The following is a 25,506-nucleotide window of genomic DNA, read 5'->3' as shown; positions in this document are numbered from 1 at the left end:
GAGTAGGGATTGGGTAAAGTCTATATTTTTGGACAGTAATGTTGATCCGGGATCATGTCTTACTTGGCAAAATCACGGGTAACGTTTTAAACATGAGAGTGAAATATTTAATGGTTTATACACTGAGAGTTTTGGACTCCTCCTTCAGTCACACACAGACACACACACACACACACACACACACACTGTCAGTGAACTCCTGCGCTGTGGTCCTCGTCAGTCTCGCGTTCAGCGCGTGTGGAGAAACAGCTGCTCCGCTCGTTTCCTCGAGGAGTGATGTGATTGATTCAGCTCTTCTTCAGGAGGAACCAACACTTCGAGAGGAGACACGACAGACAGTAGGAGAACCGAACCGAGCCGAACAGAACCGGACCGATACTATCCGAACAGTCCCTGCGCGCGGAGCGATGGAATCCTCAGCTCGGCGCTCGCGAGGAAACACAGGTGCGTTTCTGTCACCTGCGCAACATCCACTACACAGAGTCGCGCGCGATTATATCCTCATGTCTGAAAGAATGCTTTAATTGTTTGCTTTATACCAGAACGAGCGCTGCTGAAAGCACCGAGGTGGTAGCATACAGTGACGGCATCATAATACTGGCTCTTGGTTATAATGGTTCTGAAATACAATGGCATTTGCATCCTACTTCAATGTATGTAAAGAAATACCATGATACTTTCAATAGTATTATGGTACAGTATTCGGAAACCATTGCAAATCGTGCTGAGTTCATGATTGCTTAGTATTAATTGTTAGAATAAATTAGAATAGTAGTAGCCTACTGTACTTTGATTGATAAATATAAATATAGCTATGTTTGGAACTGAATTATATAAACGTTTGTACCATCGGATTAGCATTGCATTCCAATATATGTGTATAATAAATATAATTGATATTATAGATATGGTAGTACCATGGCACTGTATCCAAAAACAATCTTTTTGCTGAGGTCATAGTTGTTTAGTATTAATACAAGAAAGTCATGTACTGTGATGCAGTGATGGTATAACCATGGTACTTTGAAATGATTACCATGTCCATGTGCCTGTCTATTTGCATGGTCATTTAATCTACTGTATGTAAGGAAATTTTGCTGAGGTCATGTTTGTTGTTATTAATACTTACTGGAAAGGAGTGTAGGAGCTGTGGCACAGTGATACCATGGTACTTTGGTATGGTAATTTAATATATGCAAAGAAATAAAGTTGCACTGGCAATAAAACATGGTGGTATCATGGTACATTATCGGAAAAACCATTGCAAATCACTTTTTTATGGAGGTAAGGTTATTTTTTTCTATTAATACTTAGTGTAGCAGTACTGTGGTGCTGTGATGGTCATACTATGATACTTTATGCTTACGTATGGTGTTATAAGATGCTTAAAATACTGTCCAGTAAAACATGGTATTACCATGGTACCATGCCCAAAACAGGCATTTTTAAATATATTTTTTGGATTTTCTCTTTATGGGAATTCACATGGATTAATGCATGTACAGAATCAATTGATTAGCAGTGAAAACTATGCATTAGTGCACTTGAGAGATGTTTTACTGTATATGCCAGTTCAGCAAACCATGCAAGTGAAGTGAAACGCTTCATAAAGTAGGATTTGCATGCTTGAAACTTGTGCGACTGATTTGATATCCTGAGATATTGAACCTACGGTCTTAATTCTCTTTATTAATGTCTCTGGCATTCATCAGCATGTAACTGAAACCTGGATTGTTGTGGCGCTTTGTCTCGGGCTGCTATTTAAAGTCTAACAGGAAAGCGGTTTTCCCGCATCAAGCACGCAATAGTTTACTCCGAGCCATTCATCACACAGGTAGAGCTGATATGCACTGCATCAATTCTCATTTGCGAGTGCCTTCGGTTTAGCCCTGTCTCGTTAAGTCAAACCTGATTAGATGGGCCGTGATGTGACGGGAGCCGTGAAGTTTAACCGTTAGCGGTTAGCAAGGGTGTTTAGGGTGTTATGGACAGCCTATTCAATACTCTTCTTCAGGGACCCTGAGAGTCGTCTCGTGGCTAGTAACCCGCTGTCATCTCATATTGAGCTGTTTTAAGAAAGGCCGGGTTTGGTTCGGGGCGTTCTGCCACAGGCCGACCGGATTCACCTTTAATTAAAAGAACGAGGTGCTGTTTATTTTTGGATTCCCTCCGGCTCGTCTCGGGAAGCCTGGCGGCTCATGCAATTTTACTGAAGCAGGTTTTCAATCAAGTGCAAATGTTTTCGATTGCCTGGGCACTAGAGATCCCGATCAGGTGGCTGTATTGCGACTGTAATGGGTTGTGAATGTACAGATTCCTGCCTGTGATTCATTTGTAGTTGAAAGTGCTGGACTTGATCTGTCTCCAGGGGAAGCGTTAAACCGAGACGCGTGTTCCCAGTTGACTAAATGCTTAATGCACGCAGCTGTTGTGAATGCTGTCGAAACGCTTCAGACGTCCAACGCTTTGGCACCAAGACACCAAACATGGCTGCGCTTCAAAGCGTCATGGCTTATCAACACACACAGCTGCTGATTCGACTAAACAAGACTATTGAGAACATAAAGGTTGTGGTTTACGCCATCGATTCTATCAAACCATCACTTGCATTAGATTTAATTTTGGCTGGGTTATTGCTTAAACGACATGGGTTTCTGAACACACAGCCAAGAATGCAGTAGCTAGACAGATCGAACAGAGTAAACTTTGCTCATTATTTTTCTGCTTCACAGAAAGCTGATCGCTTCTCAGTTTTGTAGGCAATCAAACAGCATTTCTCTTCTTTTGTTTACCGGGAGAGAATGAAAGAGTGCCAGGACTCACATCAGGGGAAAATGAATCGCATTTACTTTATTAGATTAAAAGTTTAGAGCTCAGAAGCGCTAATTGCCTAATTACTGAATTACATTTGCTGCGTTTAAAAGAACACGCGGCGCTGAATTGAAAATTGAAACAAATGCATTTCTCTGTAAGACATGATTAGAGAGCAGAATGCATTAATAATGCCAACCCCGAACATAAAGATGCAAAGCTCTGCGTCCTTGATAAGATCAAATAATAATCCTTGTGAGTTGTGTTCTGCTCTTTTTGGGTTCATTCGAATGTAGGCGGTTTGTGTTACTTGTTTTCATAATCGTCTCTCATTTTCTCTTCCATTCTGTTAGAGACAACTCAAGAGCGATATTAATATTTGATGAGATTGTGTTAGTTGAATTAAAGGAGGAAAATTGCTTGCCGAGGCAATGGCACATTGTTAAGCATGTAAATGTATTCTGCTCTTTTTTTGGGAGAGAAAATCTAGACATCTTTTCCCCCAGGAGGTCTACGAGGTATCGTGGTTCCACCCGCGTCTTTAATGCGTGCCAGATTCAATCTGCAGGCCTTAATGTCTGCTGATAATTAATATTCTCCTGCTGGAGTTGGGACGTACAGACGTACAGTTGTTATAGGAGCAGATTGTGTTCGGAGGGTGTTGGGGAGCTCACAGTCCAGATGTCTGCGGTTTTGGTAGGAATCTTGCCAGCCTTTTGTATGATTTCTGCTGTTTTAGCTCGTATCTGCAGGTAAGTGTCACTCTTGGGTGAAGCTAACAATGAAAGGTCTATATCAGTTCAAAGTCAAAGTAAAAACAGGCAATTGTGCTCTGCATGAAGAAAATGCACAAACTAACACTAACAGGTCTTAAAAAGTCGTAATTCACCCTTCCACAAATTAAAGCCCTAAAAAAAAGTTATTAAATCACAGCAGAAAAGTCGTGCATTCATAGAATTGAGGGATAAAATATTGCATGCAATCAATGCAAAACAAATAATGTTTTTCTCAGTATTTACTTTTTTAAATAAAAAATAAATTATATTGCATTAAGAAAATGCACAAACTAACACTAACAGGACTTAAAAAAGTCATAATTCACCCTTTCACAAATTAAAGCCCTAAAAATCACAGCAGAAAATTCTTGCATTCATAGAATTGAGGGATAAAATGTTGCATGCAATCAATGCAAAACAAATAATGTTTTTCTCAGTATTTACTTTTTTAATAAAAAAGGAAATTATATTGCATTAAGAAAATGCTTGTTTGTGGATAAATTAAATACGCTCATCATGGATGCTATGGGTCTTGAAAAAGGCCTTGCACAAATGAAGACCTAAAAAGTCCTAAATCAGAGCAGAAAGTCTTGAATGCATAAAATTGTGGCATTAAATGTTGCATGCATAAAAAAGAAAAAGAAAAACAAAGGATATTATATATTGCATGAAGTAAATGCTTGTTTGTACAGTAGATAGATTTAATACTAATTTTATTGATTCAAAAAAGTCTATTGAGTCTTAAAAAAGTCTTAAAAAGTCTAAATTCTTCCTTCAACAAATGAAGGCCTTAAAAAGCTATTGAATTCATAAAATTGCATTAAATGTTGCATATATGTTGTATTTTTATTTCCCAAAACAAATATCTAAACATCCTTAAATCAAGGTACATTTACTTGATAATACAAATGTAAAATCTTGAAAATTGGACAACATTAGAACAAATATGTCAAGAGATATAAATCCAGTTTTGAATTAAAATGATTTTTCTGAGCCAGTTTGCAGATATTCCTTCTTGTTTTAGTCACAAACTCACTTGATTTTGAGTAATTCCAAAAAACCGTCTTATTTTATGTAATTTTGCATTACATTGATTGCATTTATTTGCATTACAGTATAAGAATTGAGTGTGAAATATGCTCATGAAATTTCAAAGAATATCACAATGCATAAAACCTGGTCCAAAAATAGGCATTATTTTCTTTGTGCATAATATCATTTGGTATATTTTTCTTTTGAGTCAGGGTTGAAATATGATCTGGACGTGTTTATGACAGGTTTCGTGAGATTCGCCTCATTTAGCTCATTTTGCATTGGAACGAGAAGGGACTACACCCTAAATGAATAATACATCAAAATACTCCAGCGCTAAAAGAATGAAGTGTTCTCGCACCTGGCAGGTCTTCTGGAAGGCTTCTGCTGAGACGGGCACAGAGGATGGTAATATGGCATGACTAGAGGAGACATTTGTCATGGGTGTGTGAGCCGCTCGCTGCTGGCGATGTGTAAGTCATGCGACGCCCGCAGGCCAGACACGTCGAGGCTCTCAGCTGAGTTTTGTTCTGCCACTTATTGAACTCTCTTTTATATGGTTAATGCTGAACTGGGCAAATACAGATTAGGCCCGGAGGGATGCGCTTTGCTTTTCCTCTCAGATCTAACAGTCTTTGTCTGGGCACAGTTTTCTGACTTATGGACCCTTTCGAAATCCAAAAGAAGCTTTTAGTCGCAGATGGGAAGCGAGTTTTGTGCACCTTGCTGTTTTTAGACCACAAACGCTGCAAGACTGTCAGAGCAATGGTTGATTGTGTCTTAATTCTCTAGCAATGACCAGTGTTGCCAGATTGGGAGGATTTCCACCCAACTGGTGAGTTTGGATTTGATTGAGAGGTTAAAATCAGGACAATATCTGGACCAGTTTGTGGTCAGTTAGTTGTTTTACTGGTCATCTTAAGTGTGCATTGAATCCTGTGGCTCAGTGGTAGAGCATTGTGTTAGGAGTGCAAAAAGTCTTGGGTTCAATTCCCAAGGAACACAGATATGGTAAAAACAAAAAATGGATTGCTTGAATGCAGTGTAAGTTGCTTTGGATAAAATGCATACATGTAAATGCAATCAACCATCATGGCGTTACTATCCAGGTAATAAACTTAGGTTATAAAAGCATTGTGGGAACATTTTCATTAAAATTTCCAGATTTCTTTTCACAATTATAACATTATTTAAAGGTTACAAAACAACATTCTGCCTTTTCACACAAAATATAAAGTTACGTAAAAAAAAAAGAAAAAAAGAAAAGTCCAGGTTTCTTGATGTGACTTTAAACGTCTTTAAAAGTTACTACTATAATGTTGTCATTTGTTTTCAATATTCTAAAAACATTGAAATATAAAATTTTCTTGTCATGATTATATCAGTAGGCTACAAAAACATTCTGATGATTTCTTTTTTTTTTTACACGAAATATAAAGTTATTTGAATATTTTTCATTTATTTAAATGTTGTTTTGTTTTTCATTCTAAGAACGTCATCTAAAGGTTACAAAAACGTTACTTGGAATGTTAATCACATGCACATCTTAATCAGAACGTTACTTAAAGGTTACAAAAACGTTACTTGGAATGTTCATCACATGCACATCTTAATCAGAACGTTACTTAAAGGTTACAAAAACGTTACTTGGAATGTTCATCACATGCACATCTTAATCAGAACGTTACTTAAAGGTTACAAAAACGTTACTTGGAATGTTCATCACATGCACATCTTAATCAGAACGTTACATGAAGGTTACAAAAATGTTACAAGCGAATGACATCATAAGGACAATCTTAGAAAGTTGAGAACGTTCCATAACCTTCCTTTAAGAACATTTATATAACATTTAAAAACATTAGTGGAACTTGTGAGATGTTCCCTGTTAGTAAACACACTGCAGATTTAACTGGTGTTTGTGTTGATGCCAGTGTTTTTATTGCGATAAAAGATCAGATTTTAAACTTACAGCAGTTTATCAAAGTGATTGCTATACTGAAGTGGCATAAATATTAAAAAATGATAGAGTGACTCAACTCTCTAACTCTCAATCACTAATACTGGGCTTTTTTGTCTGGACTTGTCATTTTTGCTATTGACATTGAACAAAAAGTATTTTAATTTCTTGACTTCCGTTTGCAAATATTTTACATGCTTAAAGCTGTTTGGGTAGAATTGTTTTTATTTGTATTTTTTTTATTTGCTACTGTATTTGTCATGATTCGACCCGTTGTCCTGTTGTATTGTTCTCCTATCTGGGAAATGCATTCATTTTTATAATTTTATTTTGTCAGTCGTTTTAAGGATGTAAAAACTCTGCTTATCAACCTTGGTTGGCATGGAAATATAATTATTTTGGCAGTGAATATTTTGGGTTTTTCTTGGAGAGAAGAGCTTTTGGACGGTAAAACAATTGGCCCAATTTGGCATAACTCACGAAGATACAACATGCAAACGTTAAAATGCATTAATATTACCATTAACTGCATATGCCTAAAATATGCACATTATTAAAGTGTCTCTTGAATTTCAATGCTTTCAGCCTGTTGGGAATTCGACTGAAAGTTGCTGGCACTTGCGTGTGCTGGTGAAGATTTCCCTGCTTGTGCATATTAAACCTTTTTCCTCCCCATCCCACATATTAACGTAGCCATACATGTCTTTAAAAGATTGGCCTAGATTGGGCTCATTTGGTGCCCGCTGAGACTCCTGGTGAACTCTTTCTGTTAAATTGGCTCAGATGTAGATGGATGGGATCAGTCGGAGCAGATTCCTGATTAGCCCTTTAGGGAAAATGGAAGGATTAGCTACAGCGCTACAGCGCTACGCTTCGTCTCCGTCCGTCTCACAAGCCTCCCAAACCTAACAACATCATTGTCTTTAATAGCTTCGAGACACATCCGCGTACTACTAGCTAATTCCCCAAGTCTCCCAGGATGTCATTTGTTAGTCGAGTAGACATTAGGATTTTAAAGCTGGTTCATAAGTTATCCAGCGTCTTTAGCACTGCGTGGTTGTGCGTTAGCCAACGAGTCGTTCATTTCACATCTAGTTCATATATAATACATAACTCAATGCATGTTACAGTACATGCATAACTAGGTTAATAAATAGATTTGCATATTTAAGACGCACTGCATTATTCATGAGCGCACAGAGGTTTTTCAGTACCACCTTCACCTTTGTAAGTCGAGTTCAGAACATTGTTGCAAAGTACCAGAAGTGAATTATTTTGATGTTTGGTTTCATTAAGGGTTTTGTGCTTCAAAATTAGTTTTTAGGCTATATTGAATGTGGTAAAAGAGAAAATTAGGACTACAGACTCTTATAAGCTGGTCATTTCCAGTGATGTAGTCAAAAAGACTTGTGGTGGGTGACTGTCAAACTCCAAAAATACAGCAGAAAATGTGGATATAAATGCATTAGCTTATATTTGAAGTCTTCTGAAGTTGTTCAGTATCTTTGTCTGAGAAACAGAGCCTAATTTAAGTTTTAACTCCCTGAAAATCTTCTTTTGAAGATGTGCATTTTCAAATCACAAATGGTTATGTGAACTAGTATTTGGTTTCACTGACATCAAACCAAGGTTAAAATTTGCAACTTTTAAAGCCATATCTCCAGATATGCTGTTTTTTTTTGTGTTTTTAAACTTATATTTTTTAAGACGACGTATCAAGGTTAAAATACTCCACTTTTAAAGCCGAACTTCGAGACTGCTGTTTGCATTATGTTTCACTTTGCTCAGCTGTTTCTGAGCGCAAGAACATGAATTTACGGTAGTCTTTATTTATAATTTAATGTTACTTTTGTTATTTAATGTAGTGGGGCATATTTAAATATTCTAATACATCTCTGAACTCTCTTGATTTTTGCATTTACTCAATATGCAAATGTGACCCTGGAGCACAAAAACAGTCATAAGTAGCACAGATATATTTGTAGCAATAGCCATTTGTATGGGTCAAAATTATAGATTTTTCTTTTATGCCAAAAATCATTAGGATATTCAGTAAAGATCATGCTCCATAAAGATATTTTTTTAATTTCCTACCGTAAATATATGATATGCATTGCTAAGTACTTCATTTAGACATCTTTAAAGATGATTTTCTCAGTATTTAGATTTTTTTTAGATTTTTTTTTTTTTGCACCCTCAGATTCCAGATTTGCAAATAGTTGTTAACTCATGCAAATATTAACTAACAAACCATCAATGGAAAGCTTATTCATTCAGCTTTCAGATGATGTATAAATGTCAAATTTGAAAAATGTAAACTTATCACTGGTTTTGTGGTCCAGGGTCACAAATAGTATTGATACATACTAAATAAATAAAGTCAGCTTGCATATCATTAAAACAACAATTCCTAGCCTATCTTCTAATAATGTTAACGTTAAATAAAGTCTGCTGCTTAATCTATACTGGACCGTTCACCATTCACTGTCACTGTGAGCATCTCGTTTTGTGTTTCAGAGAATAAATAAAATCAAACAGGTTTAGAATGACATGAGAGCGAGTACACTATGACAGAATGTTTATTTTGGGTGTACTGTCTCTTTAAAGAACAAGTATTGAAATTGGAACCCGAATCATTCCCATCCCTAGTCTTAAAGGCTGTGCAGTGCATCTGGATCAGTGTATTGATTGCGTTCCCCCTCACATAGCATCAGATGATCGCTCATGAGCCGTGCTGATGGGACAGACTCATTAATGCTATATGTATTCCGATGAGGCTTCCCTGATGTGCGCCTTTGAGAGTGACGGCTTTGTGCTTTCTTCTGTTCAATCCGCTGTCATTTGGGAATAATTGGCGCGTTTGGAGTGCAGTTTGAGAGGGAGTTGTTCAATATGAGGCTTTTGACACCTAATTTAAAATATTTTTTCATCACGGATTCTGAGGCAGATGCATTATGGGGGGAATTTATCATTCCACTTGATGAGCGAAAAGACGTTTTATTCATGGCTTTTCGTTCTCTTCGAAACTGAGCGAAAGCCTTCTTTACCGCATGTTGTGTTGCTCTTTATTTCGCCCTACAGAAAGCTACACAATTAGACAAAAGGTGTGTGTTTAAATGCTCGTTTCTTAAGAGGCAGGAGCCAAAATATTGTTCTAGTGTTGCAGTATTTAGTTCTGCGTAGTGTGAAATGAAATTACCCTGAGATTAAAGCTCATAGAAACAGCAGTCATTTGATTCCGCCGCTTACTTTATTATGCTCCACGTCTTAGATTCCTTTCGGTGTTACTGGATTCATTATTTATTATTTTTTGTTTTGTTTCCAGGCTTTCATAAAAGGGTTTTTTCATGCAACGGTGGAAAAAGTACAGCCGAAAGACTCAGAAGTAGTTTTTTTTTATCCTCTGCCTCGCCTGCAGTAGATGTGGAGGTGCTTCACTCCAGAGGAAACTTTTAAAGTGCTCAAGTAAAAACTAATAAGGTTGTGCTTGAGCATCGGCAGAAGGGTCAGGTTAGGTTAGTACTTGGAGATTTGAATGAACCCTTAACCCAAAGTAGTACATTTTTTCTAATTTGTAATTCATTTTTTTGTACCACACCATGTTTTCAACAGACATGCTGGTTTTAGTAAAGGCTTCTTTAAGCTGCTGTGTCAACTTTCAAGTTTTAAAATATTCAGGGGTCTTGAGACCCCTCTTGTATTTTGTTCTCTTTTGTTTGTTCTTTTTGAACACAAGAACATGCTGAAATGAACTGTTGCCTAACTCTTAAAAATAAAGGTTTTGTGGCTTATCTGTGGTTCCACAAAGAAAGTTTAACATCTGTGAAAAGTTTGCATTACACAGAAGGTTAATTATTTTTTTAAAGCTATATAAATGTCAAGACAAATGTTCTTAAAGTAATGTATATGGAACGTTTTTATAACTTTGTTAATATTGGATGTACTATATGTTCTCATAACGTTGAGATGAAATGTTTAGAACGTCATTCATTATGTTATCTATACATGATGAACATTCTAAGTGGGGTTGCAAAAAGGTGCAACATTTCCAGTAAATTTGGAAAATATTCCAGAAAAAGTTTGGATACATTAAAGGATTGTTTTTTTTTTTCGGGGGGGGGGGGGGGGGGGGGTTCTGGATTTTCCACCCCTTTCCAACCCTAATTTTAAAGAAAACAAATTGTAACCTTTAAATAAAAATATAGTCACATTTTGAAATCTGGATATTTTCATATTTTTAGAATTTTTAATATAAATGTAACGTTATATTTTAGGTAAAAACAAAGTTGGTAGAATGTTGTAAGGAACATTTTGTAACCTTTAAATTATGTTCTCGTCACAACAAGAAAACTAAACATCTTAAGTTTTTTAGAATAGTAAAATCAAACAATCAAATAACGTTGTATTGGGTTTGAAAATATTCTAAGAATTTTCTAAGAAACATTTTTGTAACTTTTTGTAACAAATGTTTAATTCTAAAAACATTTTAACGTTCTAATATTAAAATAAACATTCAAATAACGTTATATTTTGAGTGAAAATTCCGTAGAATGTTAAGAAATGTTTTTGTTACATTTAAATACTGCTCTGATCGCATCAAGAAAACATTTCAAAACAATATTCCAATAATGTTTTTATAACCTAAATGTGTAACCTGGATAGATGATTATTTGACTGGTTGTTTTCATCAAACCAACCATTTCGATCCTCAGTTATTCTTTAGACTGACTCTTCTGTATTTTTGCTTGTTGTTTTGGCCTTTTCCACTCCTAAAGCCAACTTCCAAACTTTTGATATTTGTTGTAACCAATAAACTTTATTGCATTTCACCCGGAATGTTGAGGCTAAGTTTATTTTCTCTTTAAGTGTTTGTTTATTGCTAATGTAATATTTCTTTCTCCGACCTAGAAATCGGCAAACCTTGACCCTTCGGCAAATGAAAGTTTCTGAACTTTACTTCACTCTTGATGAGGGATTGTGTTTTTGTCATGTTTTTGAAGTATGCCCTGATTCTGCCTCTTTCCCCCAGAGTGGAATATATTAAGGTTTAATTTGGGGCCTTATTTTAATTTAAATTTATTTCATTGAAATGAGACTCCGCACAAAGATCTTATTTTTCGTCCTTAGAGATTTTAAGATAATGAAGGAGGTGGTTTGACTGGCGTTTTGACAAGGTGACGTGTAAAGGACAGACTGTGGACTGATTCCACTCTCAAATATGATAGATATGAAATAAAAACTGATGAAGGCCTCAAAAGAGCCTCAAGTCTGCCCTTACGAAACAACCGACTGCAAATATCACAGGATAATAAAAGCCTAGAATGCATATTGATGCATATATATGCAGTCTGAATGGTGCATGTGTTTATTCACAGTTTAGGAAATGGTTTCCTGCTTCATTTGCAGTCACGAATTGAGTTTGTCTAATGGTGATTCACAGTAAACAAAAGGTAAATCATCCTCATTGGTCAGATTAAACCATTAGCTCACCGGCCCGAGTTAAATGTAGAGAAATGACTCATTTAATGTCTGATTACCAAATAATAGAGCACCATAAACAATGGGCGACGCTCTGCACCAGATGCTAATTCTCCTCGCTTTCCGAAGATAACAGCCTCTATCATCACGCATAAGCGGCTAACGCATGCATACGTGGACTTTTTTTTATTAAAATGCACAATACAGTGTCGGATTCGTTATTAAAGGGCTCTTCATTCTAGAGATGCATCTTCATTATACTCGGGCACGCTCTGTGCAGATAACGCTACCTCATTTGCTCACAAACCCCTCAATTTTCCCGCAGACGATAATGCAGCATCTTTCTCGCAGCCACTCGGATGACAAGAGCACACCGTCTTCCATGTGCTCGCCGGATTACAAAGGTTAATCATCAATTTGAGGCTTATTATGGCCAAATAGTAGCAAGACTACTCTAACAGGATTGAAGCTGCTGGTAGATGGAACAGATATAATCGACCGGGCTGAGAACACGCAGTCCAGTGTAAATTGAAGTCCCTGTTGCATGATGATTAGAAGGTGTTTGATGGCTTAAACACATCTCTGTTGGATCATTGAAAATACACAGAGCAATCACGAGTCACTGGGCCGTATTGATCGCGTTTTACTCCGTCAGCAGGGACTCTAGTGAATTCTCTAGTAGCTTGAGAGAGAGAAGCACTGTGGGATTGAATTTTAAATACTGAAGATGGTACCGAACGTTTATTAACTATTACTAATGTGATTATTCTGGTTGTGTTTAATTAACTGCATAAACATAATTCCATCCTTAGATTATATTATTTCCTTTTTTTGGTGCTCTTATGTGAGCTTGTTGTTGGCATTTGCTGTCAACGGCACCCAGAACAACTTAGTAATTGAACAGGTAAGCACTGACAACACCCTAGCAACCACACTGAAACTTTATAAACAATACTCAGAACACCTTAGTAACTGAGTAGTTAATCCCTGGCAACCAAATAGCCACACCATGGCAACAATCCTAACACCATTCTAAATACCTTAACTGATTAGCAAAGCCCTGCAAACAACTTAGCAACACCCTAGCAACATGGGAGGAACTCATCAGTCGAATTCACTTGTATTTTCATGTTGATTAATGTTGGTTAATGATGGTTAATGCCGGTTAATATTGGTCATTTATAATTTTTGCTTGTTAATCTTGCTTAGTGCTGGTTAGTGTTGCTTTGTGTTGGTTAATGCCACTTAATCTTGGTTAATGCTGGTAATCCTGGTCAATGCTAGTTAATCGTGGTTAATGCTGGTTAATGTTGGTTAATGTTGATTAATGCTGGTTAATTTTGGCTAATGCTGGTAATCCTGGTTAATGCTGGTTAATCTTGGTTAAAGGGGGGGTGAAATGCTCGTTTTCACTCAATATCCTGTTAATCTTGAGTACCTATAGAGTAGTACTGCATCCTTCATAACTCCAAAAAGTCTTTAGTTTTATTATATTTATAAGAGAAAGATAGTCTGTACCGATTTTTCCCGGAAAAACACGACCGGCTGGAGGCGTGACGTGTGGGCGGAGCTAAAGAATCACGAGCGCGAGTAGGCTTTTGCGTTGAGAGCGTTTGGAAGCTGTGACATTACCGTGAGGGAAAAACCATCATCCAAAACAAACCATGAGTAACAGTCAGATTCAGCCATTTATTTATGATCCAGAATCAGATCCAGAGGCTGAAACTGAATGAGAGCAGCAGCAGTAACGACTCGCTCTGAGCGGGGCTCGAACCCGGGTCTCCAGGATGGGAGGCGGACGCACTAACAAGGAGGCAGAGATATTTGAAGCAGTTTTACTCACCGCCTGCAGTTCCAACACAGGATCGTGACCCTTTTTCGTTGGGATTGCATCATCCTTAAGAAATAAACGATGTGCAAATCCGTCGTCAAACTGTGCCTTGTTTGTAAAACAAGCATCTTCGAAATGCAGGGAACAAACACAAACACTTGCACAACTCTGTAATGCTCTGTAAAAATAAACTCCATCCACTGGTCCCTTAATGCTGTTTTTTTTTTTGGTAATCTGTGCAGGGTTGTCTTGCCCTGGCAACCAAAAACACACTTCTTTTGTGACATTTCGCGACGCTCTCGATCTAATCAGTGAATGCCTGTTGTGCTCTCAGTGCTCTGCTATACGGGAGCGCGTGCTCTTCCGGCAGAAGTGCCCTCAGGACCCATATAAGGAAATTCCGCTCCATCTAACGTCACACAGAGCCATACTCGAAAAAAACTTTTCGAAACTTGTGACAAACAAGTATTTTGTGAACAAAAATACTCCTTCAAAAGTACAACTTAATTTTTTAAACTTTGTCCATGTTTAGCATGGGAATCCAACTCTTTAACAGTGTAAAAAACTCAGTATGCATGAAATAGCATTTCACCCCCCCTTTAATGCTGGTAATCCTGGTTAATGCTCATTAATCCTGGTTAATCCTGGATAATTCTGGGTAATGCTGGTTAATGTTGGTTAATGATGATTAATGCTGGTTAATGTTGGTTAATCATGGTTAATGCCGGTTAATGTTGATTAATGCTGGTTAATTTTGGCTAATGCTGGTAATCCTGGTTAATGTTGGTTAATCTTAGTTAATGCTGGTTAATGTTGATTACTTCTGGTTAATCTTGGTTAATGCTGGTAATCCTGGTTGACACTCATTAATCCTGGTTAATTCTGGGTAATGCTGGTTAATGTTGGTTAATGTTGATTAATGCTGGTTAATGTTGGTTAATCATGATTTATGTTTGTTTGTTTGTTTGTTAATATTGGTAATTTATAATTTATGCTTGTTAATCTTGGTTAGTGCTGGTTAATGTTGCTTTGTGTTGGTTAATGCTGGTTAATACTGGATAATGTTGGGTACTGCAGGTTAATCTTGGTTATTGCTGGTTAATCCTGGTTAATGTTGGGTAATGCTGGTTAATGTTGGTTATTGCTGGTTAATACTGGATAATGTTGGGTAATGCAGGTTAATCTTGGTTATTGCTGGTTAATCCTGGTTAATGTTGGGTAATGCAGGTTAATGTTGGTTAATGCTGGTTAATCCTGGTTAATGTTGGGTAATGCAGGTTAATCTTGGTTATTGCTGGTTAATCCTGGTTAATGTTGGGTAATGCAGGTTAATATTGGTTATTGCTGGTTAATCCTGGTTAATGTTGGGTAATGCAGGTTAATGTTGGTTAATGCTGGTTAATCCTGGTTAATGCTGTTTAATGTTGGTTAATGCTGGTTAATCCTGGTTAATGCTGGGTAATGCTGTTTAATGTTGGTTAATGCTGGTTAATGTTGGGTAATGCAGCTTAATGTTGGTTAATGCTGGTTAATGTTGAGTAATGCTGGTTATTAATGATTTTCCAGAATGGCAGTGGTAGAAATCTTGCTGGTTGAACTGCATCTTGAATAGGGAATGTATAAATCTAGTTTACATGTATATATTTTTTTCCATCCGCTGTGAGTTGCAGTGCATTCAGAGTTTTTCATTTGATCTCTCTCTCTCTGTGTTTGTGTGTGTGTGTGTGTTTTCTTTCAATTAAACCCATGCCCTTGACATAACTCATGCTGTGCTCTTCTCTATGAATACTTTCAAATCATGTGTCCACTGCAAAGCTTAAATCCACAATCTACTGCCTGAAAATAGTTTCACACCATCATCTGCTTTGCGTTTCACTTCCTCAGTCCGCACAAAGTGGCCAAAGCGAGTGCTTGCTCATGGAAATGTAGTGGTTTAATCTGACGGATATCAGTGTCAGAGTTAGCATTATGAAGAGACCGCAGCTGGAGGCTGACGCTTGCTTTGCACATGAGCACCTGTGTTCATTACATAAGAGTCTGAAGCGTTTTATCAAAGAGCCCGATGGAAAGTGGATGCAGCTGTTTGCAGCCCGTCTTCCTTCGCTGAGCCCGATCCACACACAAGAACTCTTACAGTGATTTTCAGTCACATTTTCCACAGCCTGGCTCTCAGCGAGGCACTTGAGAAGAGCTTTTGAAGTAAGTATTTGTCTCAGACTGAGTGGCACAGTGTCGCTTTCTAGATAATTCTAATTCAGGTGAAGTAGAGCTTTGTTTTATGGTGTGCATGGTTGGTCACGGAGGCTGTCTTTTCCTCATATTGCTTTCTAGTTGATTTAGTCATTGTTTCTTCAAGATGTTTCTAAGAAAGTAAAGGTTTGACAGGTTAATTAAGGAAGTGCAAAGCTACAGCACTGCAAGTGATGTTCTTCCTCCCGTTTTTTGTCAACTTTTCTAATGCAGTTAAATGAGATGCAAAACGACAAGTTATTAAGCTTTTTGTTTCTGAAAAATGTATCAGAGTACTTGAGTTTTGGCTTAAAACTAGAAGACTTATTTGCAAATGGGGTCAGAAAAAAGTATGTAATTCATAGGATTCTTTTCAAGTTTATTTTTATGACCTTATTGGCAGATATTTTTCAGAATACAAGACTTAATATGGAATTTTGCATCTCAAGTAAAAGTATCTTGATGTTTGTACTGGAAAACAAATACAGAGTATTTTTTATTTATTTTTTTACAGTGAAATGATAAAAGTTAACTGTGTTCGTTTAGTTTTTACTGGTAGATGCTTTAATTAAACTATTTGGGAGTAAAATGTAAAATGGAGAAAATGTTTGTTTAAAGTTATCTGGTCTTTAATAAAATTCTCAAAACGATAGCACAGAAACATTCTTTCTAAATCATTCCTGAACCAATTTTTTTTCTGAAATTTTGTATTTGGATGTTCAGAGAACACTCAAAAGTAACGTTTCCGTAATGTTTGGAAAATTATACAATGGGATGTTTCCTTAACATTTGTACAACCATGAAAAGCATCTGGACCTTTTCAATATTCAGAGAGCATTCACAAATAACGTTTTATGAAAACAATTAAAACAACACTCGTGCAAATAAAATGGCTGAGATATTGGAGTTTTTGATTTTGATAATGTTCAGTACTGACAGAAAAAATTATATCAAAGAAGAATATTTAGATCTTGCACTGATAAAAATGCACTGATTTTTTTTTTTTTTGTGAAATAATTAAAACGGACATTTAAAATTACTTCTTATTGGTATATGCTGTACTTTAACTATTTAAGAGTAAAATTCATCATTTCACATTGATGGCCATTTAAAATGGCACTGTATTTTGACTAAATAACAGTTTTTACAAGATATAAATCATATTTTAGTCAACGTTTGCCAGTGATGTGTGCATTTGAATCTTAAACGCTGAAAAATATGTAATATGAGTTATAGTTAATCTTTTAAAATACACATCTGGAGACCAGATTCCGCTCTGTTGAGCTCCGTCCAGCTGTTTTTAAACATAACATATGAACAACCCCTGAGATTCGCTGTCTGGTAGATATATATATGTAGTGTAGTTGTGCACATCCTCACTGAGAATGCAAAGAGGGTTTCCATGCAAAGCAGAATCAGGTTAATGGGCAAGCATTTAGCGGTGGGTTTCGCTTCAACCATTTATGACCTTCCCCTGATAAAAGAAAGGCATATTTAGTGTAATCAAATTGTGCATCCTCTATTAAAATGACTCTGTTGAAGTGTGTTTGTGTTGAAAGCAGCCTGGTGCAGTTAGCAGTGTGGCATTTGGTACAATGGATCCATGTTGTGTTTAAAGTGCCTGCAGTATAATGATATTTGAAGTGAGATGTGTGCACTGGCCTATTTATCCGGTCAGAGTCTGACTGATGAAGTCTTTGGGTGGAACTGCTGCTTCTCTGAGTCTAATAGTTTGGAAAGTGAGCCGCCGTCGAGGTTGCCGGTTTAATTCCACGGACGGGTGACCAGGGAACCAGAGAGCCGCTGAGATCAAAATCATCTGCTCGATCACGGCTGGCCCTCGGGCAACACAGCCATGGCTGATCTTGGCACGTTTGCATGTGGTCGGTCCATTAACGCTGTGGTTTTCAAGTACTGCTGATGTAATTTGAACCAACTCACAGGGAACATTTTCAGAATGTTGTCTCAAAGTTATAGTTACGTTAATAGAATGTTCATTCAGAGTTATTTGTTCTTTAATAATGTTCTAAAACTGAGATCTATGCATCGTTCACAGAACTTTTTCTGAAGCATTTTAGATGGACATTAGTTTAACATTATACGAACATGTTTAAATACTTCTTTCATAACTTAACTTAAAAGTAATGTTCCTATAATGTTGGGAAAAAAAATAGATGTTTCCCCTTCTGAGAATGTCCCATGTATATTAATTCGCTGATGGTATTATTCGTTCATGGTTGACTATTTATTTTTATATTCAGTTGAGTTTTAATAAACGGAGGCACAATTTAGCTTTAGATTATTCTTATTATTATAATATTTTTTTAAATCGAAGATAAACTTTAAAAACCTTTCAAAGTTTGCATATAAATGTTATTTGGTTTTAATCATTGTTTGATGTTTGGAAGTTGATCGATTAATGCTGTGGTTTCGTTCAGAGTTATTTGGTCTTATTTAATTTTCTCAAAATGTGAGAATAAAAATGTGATGTATACATCTTTTTTTTTTCCAGAAACATTTAGTTGGACGTTTGTCTAACATTCTTTTTATGTTGCTACTTATTTTAGAATGTTCAGAGAACGTTTAAAAAGTAACATTTTCGTAATGTTTGCAAAATAATCAAATGGAATGTTTCCTTAAAGATCACAAAACTTTTGTGGAAACATTGCTTTGAAATTTTTGACGTTATGATTCGAATGTTTTTTCAAAGGTTAAAAACCATTTCTTACAACGTTCTACCAATTTAATTCAAACGTTTGAATATTTTATTCAAATTTTGTTCAATTTATTTTTACTCAAAATTTTACTTCTGAAAATGTTTTCTCGCAACATTATGGGAACGTTGATCTCAGTGTAATGATAATCAAATATGAATAAATGTATAACAACATTCCATAAACTTTACTTTAATAACATTTTGTCCTAACATTAATATAATTTTTGAAAATCGATCGTGTGAGAATGTTCTCGATTAACTGCGGTTCACCCAAAAAATAGAAATACTGTCATAATCATCTCACTCCCAAACCTCTACGAGTTTCTGTTTTCTATTAAACGTGTGTAACCAAACAGTGATTGGTCACCATTGACCTCCATAGTTAAAAAACAAACAAAAGACTAGCTGGAAGTCAACGGGGACCAGAAACTGTTTGGTTATAAACATTCTTCAAAGTAACTTATTTTCTGTTCAACAAACTCGACACGAAGGTGAGCTAGCTAATGATGACAGAATGTAAATTTTTGGGTTAACTATCCCTTTAACATTTGCATAACCAAGAAAAAATATTCTTAAAACATGAATAACGTGGATATTTGGAACATTCCGAGAACATTCCAAAACAACGTTGTCAAAAACAGTTCTTAAACGTTTATCGGCATTTGTGGAATTAGATGATCGCCTGCACTCTCTGTGAAAAACAGATGAAGTTTCGATGTCTTTGTTTTTCCATCATGATTCTTCAGAGAAATGAAATATCCAGGTTCTGTAGCGGCTCAGTGACTCGCACTGCTCCACTCCTGAATCCTAATCGCTTAACTCTGTCATTTTTATGTTCCTGGTGTTCCCGTAGCAAAGCAAATAAAAGAAGTCCAGTCTGTTCTCAGATTCACTTGAGATTACTGTGTTCTCTGCGTCTCACTCTCTATTTCTCCAGCTCTATCTGAAGACATCGCTGTCTTTACAATTACAGTCCCTCTTTGAGGATTAAAGGTTAGCGTTTCCCCTTTTGTTCTGCAGAGCTCGTACTGTATATCACACGTAAATGGCAGAATCATGCATGGCTCTTTCTGGGAAAGAAATAGTGTTTGTGACTTACTAATGATATTATTAACACATTATAACCTTTTTTTAACCAGATAAGAACCAGCTCTATTTTACAATGATATACCAACATACTGATCCTAGACACATTGTTTGCTACATGCCATATTTCCCTCCTTAAAAATAAGGGTTTCATCTTATAATCTTCATGAGGAAGTGACATCATAATATTTTCAATCACATGGTTCACACATAAGCCTTTATCATTATTTTGTCATGTTTACACTCTTATTGGCTTCCTCAAGCTCTCTGCTAAATAAAAAATTTGTTTATTATTTTTAAGAATAAAATATTGCTTTTAGCCCGAAGCACTACAATGCTGGCTGTAAATAATGTAAATTCTGTAAATAATAAATTGCTGCACAACATTCCACTCGAAGCATATATGTGGTGCTCACAAAACAAAACAAAAATAAAAATAAATATTATTTTATAAAACAAACAAGATGTTCATGATCCCTGAAAATGACCCATGTATATTAATTTAGTGACTTTTATAGTTGACTATTAAAGTTGATTAATATTAAAAAGTTTATAATGAAATTGTAAAGATAAACATTGATTTACATTACAATACAATCAATAAAAATATACTATATATATATATATATATATATATATATATATATATATATATAAATATTTGCACAGATACACAGTATATATTTCTGATTGTATATAACTTAATAAAATATACATGTTGATACTTTTAAAATAGTAAACATGATACATTTATTTAAATAAAATACATTTTATAAATGTATACATAAAACAAAATATCATTCTGATTTTTAAATTAATGATAAACCCTTTAAAAAAATTGTGTGTGTGTGTGTGTGTGTATATATATATATTTTTTTTTTTTTGAAGTGTGTCTGTTTTATGAAACTATATAAATTATATTTGTATTTTTATTATTAACATTTAAAATAAAATATGAATATTTAAATATGATTTTAATTATCAACCAACAAAGTAAATTAAAAAAATATATATAATATGTTTTGCTACATTTAGCCCGTTTCTCGCCATGGTGACTTGCATAGTGTTGACAAACAATTACAAACAAACAAACAAACACAAATCTTTCATAGCTGAAGTGTTTAAGTGTTTTAATGCTGCTGGTTCATGCATGTTGTGCTGTAGTGAGTTACTGATACTGAGGTAAGAGTCGCACACCGCTCTTAAAGGGCATCTCTGAGAATAGAAAAACAAATGAGTTCATCTGAAGACGTTTTTGAGGAAGCAGCTAGGAGTAAAGCTAAATGTCATTGTCTTTAAGGGACACCAAACGGGACGCAACAGTACATCATCCCAAACCCAAGGGCCTCAGTAGAGCAACACAATGAGTCAGTCCACGTCTGAAGGGCTCCGAGATAACAAGAGCTTGTTTGTCTGTAATACAGCTATTGGCAGTTTGATAGAAAGTGCCATTGTGGTGTATTCACAGCAGATGTCTGGCTTCAAACATGTCCTCTCTGCTACAATCAGAAAAGAGACAGAAACACCGTCGCTAATTTGTGACGGCCGAGTCGCCGTGATTATGCTATTTGGGTTTTGTGAAACAAAAACAGGGTAATTAATGAGCCCTTCTCCACCCTGTTCATCTCCAATCTGTGTTTTTTTCTGCTATCTTGATGTTTTTAAGCTTTCATTTCAATTTAGAGTATGTTTTAGTGATTCTGTTATATACATCTGCATGTGGATTAAGTTTTATGTATTTATTTTATTTTACATTCTATTATTATTTTCTTTGTGTTAGTTGTTTTTGCATTCATTCATTCCCTGCATTTTATGTATTGTTAGTTACCAAAGTGCATTATTAACATTAAGCTTTCATTTTAATCTATGAGTAGGTTTTACTAATTATTGTATTATATATATATATATATATATTATAATACTTTTTTTTTTTAAGGTTTTTTTTTTTGGTTGGATGTTGGTGGAGCTGCTTTTGAGTTCTTGCTTTGAGTTTTTCGGGGGTTAATGAGCGAGCTTTGTTTTGCTTTTAGAGTAAAATGTGATAATGATCTGAATCTCACGAGGTGGATCTTAAATCGTCCTAAAATCATGAAATTATGTTTTGCACAGAGATAATGAAGCATTGTTTTGCATTATGACCATTTTCATCACGTTTAACCCTCTTTTGCTATTTTCTCATGAGAAAACATGACAAATTAAGAAAACATGTAGTGCGGTTCACAACCTATTTTGCTTAATGTGGTGTATTTCAGAGTGAATGATCTTAATGAGAATATATATATTCGATTCATCCAACCTAACATTAGTGTTTTTAAATATAATTTTTATTGCAATAATTTTATATTCAGTCTTCAAATGAATGTACATTCATTCATTCTTTTCCTACATTTTAATATTGTTAGTTACCAAAGTGCATTTCTAATACTAAGCTTTCATTTTAATCTTTGAGTTAGTTTTACTAATTATTTTATTTATTTATTTATTTTATTTTTATTTTTATTTTTATTTTATTTTATTTTTTTATTTGTATTTTTTTAATTAATTAATTAATTAAAAAAAATTAATTTTTTATTTTTTTATTTATTTATTATTATTTTTTATGTCTAGGGTTAATGTTAGGTTTTGATTTATTTATTTATCCCCCCAACATTATTTATTACTTGAACTTTTTTCAGTTCGTTTCTAAATTTAAATATATATTCTAAATATATATTTCTACTTTATTACAATTATAGAAAACAATTTTAACCAGTTGTATGTCTAGTTCAAACAGCTCAGAAAATCTCTTCTGTATCGCCGTGTGACTTGCCTCTGTGTGCCGTGAACACAAACGTGTCTGTTTTAGTGTCGGTTCATGCCTCTTTTGTTTGAGGTCCGGCGGTCAAGAAGGAAACTATCCTGAGATCACTGTGTGCATCGATCGTCTGAGTCTGACAGGAACTGATCAATACGTTCCTGCAGATCGATCTCCGTGTTTAAGTTCCTGCTCCCCGGCCTCCATCCTGACCAAAACCTCATCAGACGGGATCAAATCAAGCCCATCAGAACGCGCTCATTTATATTTAACACAAGCACAGTGTTTAGCGGCAGATATTAAGCGTTAATGTCTCCCAGAATGGCTTTGTTTTGGCTCCTCTATCACGGACGGGATGTGTCGACTCCACAAACTCCCCTAATTATCCATTCTGCTGTCGTTGGTGTGCGTCGTAAAAGTCGATGCTCGGGGAGGACAAGGAGTGATAAAAGCGTTATTGGGAAGGCATCCTCTCTGGCTCTTATCTCCCATAAACACTTCTCTGTGTTTTACAGGGCATGCACTGCTCCGAGCCGAAGGGCTACGGCCTTTATGATTTATTCATAAGATCAGTGGAACAAGTGCGCGAGATGAAAGTCACGGGAAGAGAAGTTTGTTGTCTGATAAGGCTCTTTTCTTAAAGTTGAAAAGCCGTCGGCGCTTTCCTCACGCTCCGTTTCGCTCTTGGTTGGATGTTGGTGGAGCTGCTTTTGAGTTCTTGCTTTGAGTTTTTCGGGGGTTAATGAGCGAGCTTTGTTTTGCTTTTATAGTTAAATGTGATAATGATCTGAATCTCACGAGGTGGATCTTTCCAGAACGTCCTAAAATCATGAAATTATGTTTTGCACAGAGATAATGAAGCATTGTTTTGCATTATGACCGTTTTCATCACGTTTAACCCTCTTTTGCTCATTTCTCACGGATGTAATGAGAAAAACATGATAGATTAAGTAAACGTAGTCCTATTTTGCTTAATGTGGTGTACTTCAGAGTGAATGATCTTAATGAGAATATAGATAGGATTATATCATATTATATTATCAAACACTAAATCCTAAATTAAATATACAGTAGATGAATCCCTTAAAGCCACAGAAGTTATAGATTTTTTTATTTTTTCTTCTTCTTTGAATAACAGACTTATTTGATGAATATCAGGTTATTTTGGGTGCTGTCACTTTAAGAGCTGCCGCTGCTGAACGTGTTGTATATCTGCTGTTTTCTCTCAAATCTCTTTGCCTTTTCTGACTCTTTTGGGGTCTTAAAGTCTCTGTTTATGAGCTGATGAGTGAGACTGCTCCAGGACAGTTTTCAAAGCCATTTCGGAGACCTGTTCTTAAATGTAACTCAAATATAATATATTACATGCATGCACAGTTTTAAGGCAGCTTTAGTCGCATTTTTTTGGTAACTTCACGACTTAACTGAACACAACATTGCATGCATGCAGTTTCATTCACGCTTCGATATGAAATGATACAGGCTCCGCCGAAGTTGTACATTTTGTAGAAGTCTACATTTTTATTTATTAATTTATTTTGTTTTATATAGTATGAAATATACTTTGTGTATATACCTTTTTCATAATATAACACAACATTTAGATTTCTTCGTATTTTAATAAATACAAATATTATAATATAATAATTATATTATTAATTCTTATTTCTTATTAATATACTATTAATATTTGATTCTAAATACATTATATATTATGAAAACATTGTATTTTATATTAATATCTACTATCTACTATATTGTATTAAATATTAATCTTATATTATAAAATATATATGTATTAATTTTAAATGTTAATATTTAATTAACTGTGTGTGTGTGTGTGTGTACAATTTAAAACTATTCATGTTTAATTATTAAAATACTTACTTTGATATTCTATATAAAAACATGACGTATTTCAATGCAAAAAAATATATATATTATACAGATATACAAATATTTTAATCACACACACACACACACACACATACTCTCACACTCTCTCTCACACTCTCTCACACACACACACACACACACACATGCGCACACACTCTCTCTCTCACACACACACACACTCACACACACACACACACACACACATGCGCACACCCTCTCTCTCACACACACACACACACACACACACACACACACACACTCTCACACTCTCTCTCACACTCTCTCACACACACACACATGCGCACACACTCTCTCTCTCACACACACACACACTCACACACACACACACACACATGCGCACACACTCTCTCTCTCACACATACACACACACACACACACACACACACACTCACACTCTCACACACACACACACACACACACACACACACACACACTCTCACACTCTCTCTCTCACACACACACACACACACACACACACATACACACAATCTCACAATCTCGCTCACACACACACACACATGCGCACACACACACACACACACACACACACACACTCTCACACTCTCTCTCTCTCACACACACACACACTCTCACACACACACACTCTCAGAATCTCACTCTCACACACACACACACACACACACACACACATACATATATAATATTTTTGCAATATTTGTATATTATTTTTTACTTTGCATTGAAATATGTTATGTTTTCCTGAGTTTCACCAGTGGGCTCACAATCAGTTTTTTCCCCAGATTTGATTCTGATTAGAAACTTCGTTGTGTATTTGAATCTCATTTGAGTTCTGCCATCATAGATTTGAATGTGAAGTGTGAAGAGCTCATCTCTGTGAGGATCAGCGGCCGGACG

At 35.7% G+C, this 25,506-nt stretch overlaps 1 protein-coding gene across 1 annotated transcript in view; it reads left to right on the top strand.

Moving 5' to 3' along the window:
- Positions 1-210: 210 nt before the first annotated feature.
- Positions 211-25,506, top strand: part of LOC113077850 (heparan sulfate glucosamine 3-O-sulfotransferase 1-like) — a 44,730-nt gene continuing 19,434 nt past the window's right edge. The window contains exon 1 of the mRNA XM_026250118.1: positions 211-444. The gene's annotated coding sequence lies outside the window, so the exon portion shown is untranslated. The remainder of the gene's footprint in view (positions 445-25,506) is intronic.

This window comes from Carassius auratus, unplaced genomic scaffold (assembly GCF_003368295.1).
Source record: "Carassius auratus strain Wakin unplaced genomic scaffold, ASM336829v1 scaf_tig00023288, whole genome shotgun sequence".
In the NCBI taxonomy this organism is placed as follows: Eukaryota; Metazoa; Chordata; class Actinopteri; order Cypriniformes; family Cyprinidae; genus Carassius; species Carassius auratus.
This window is presented reverse-complemented; position numbering and strand designations above follow the sequence as displayed.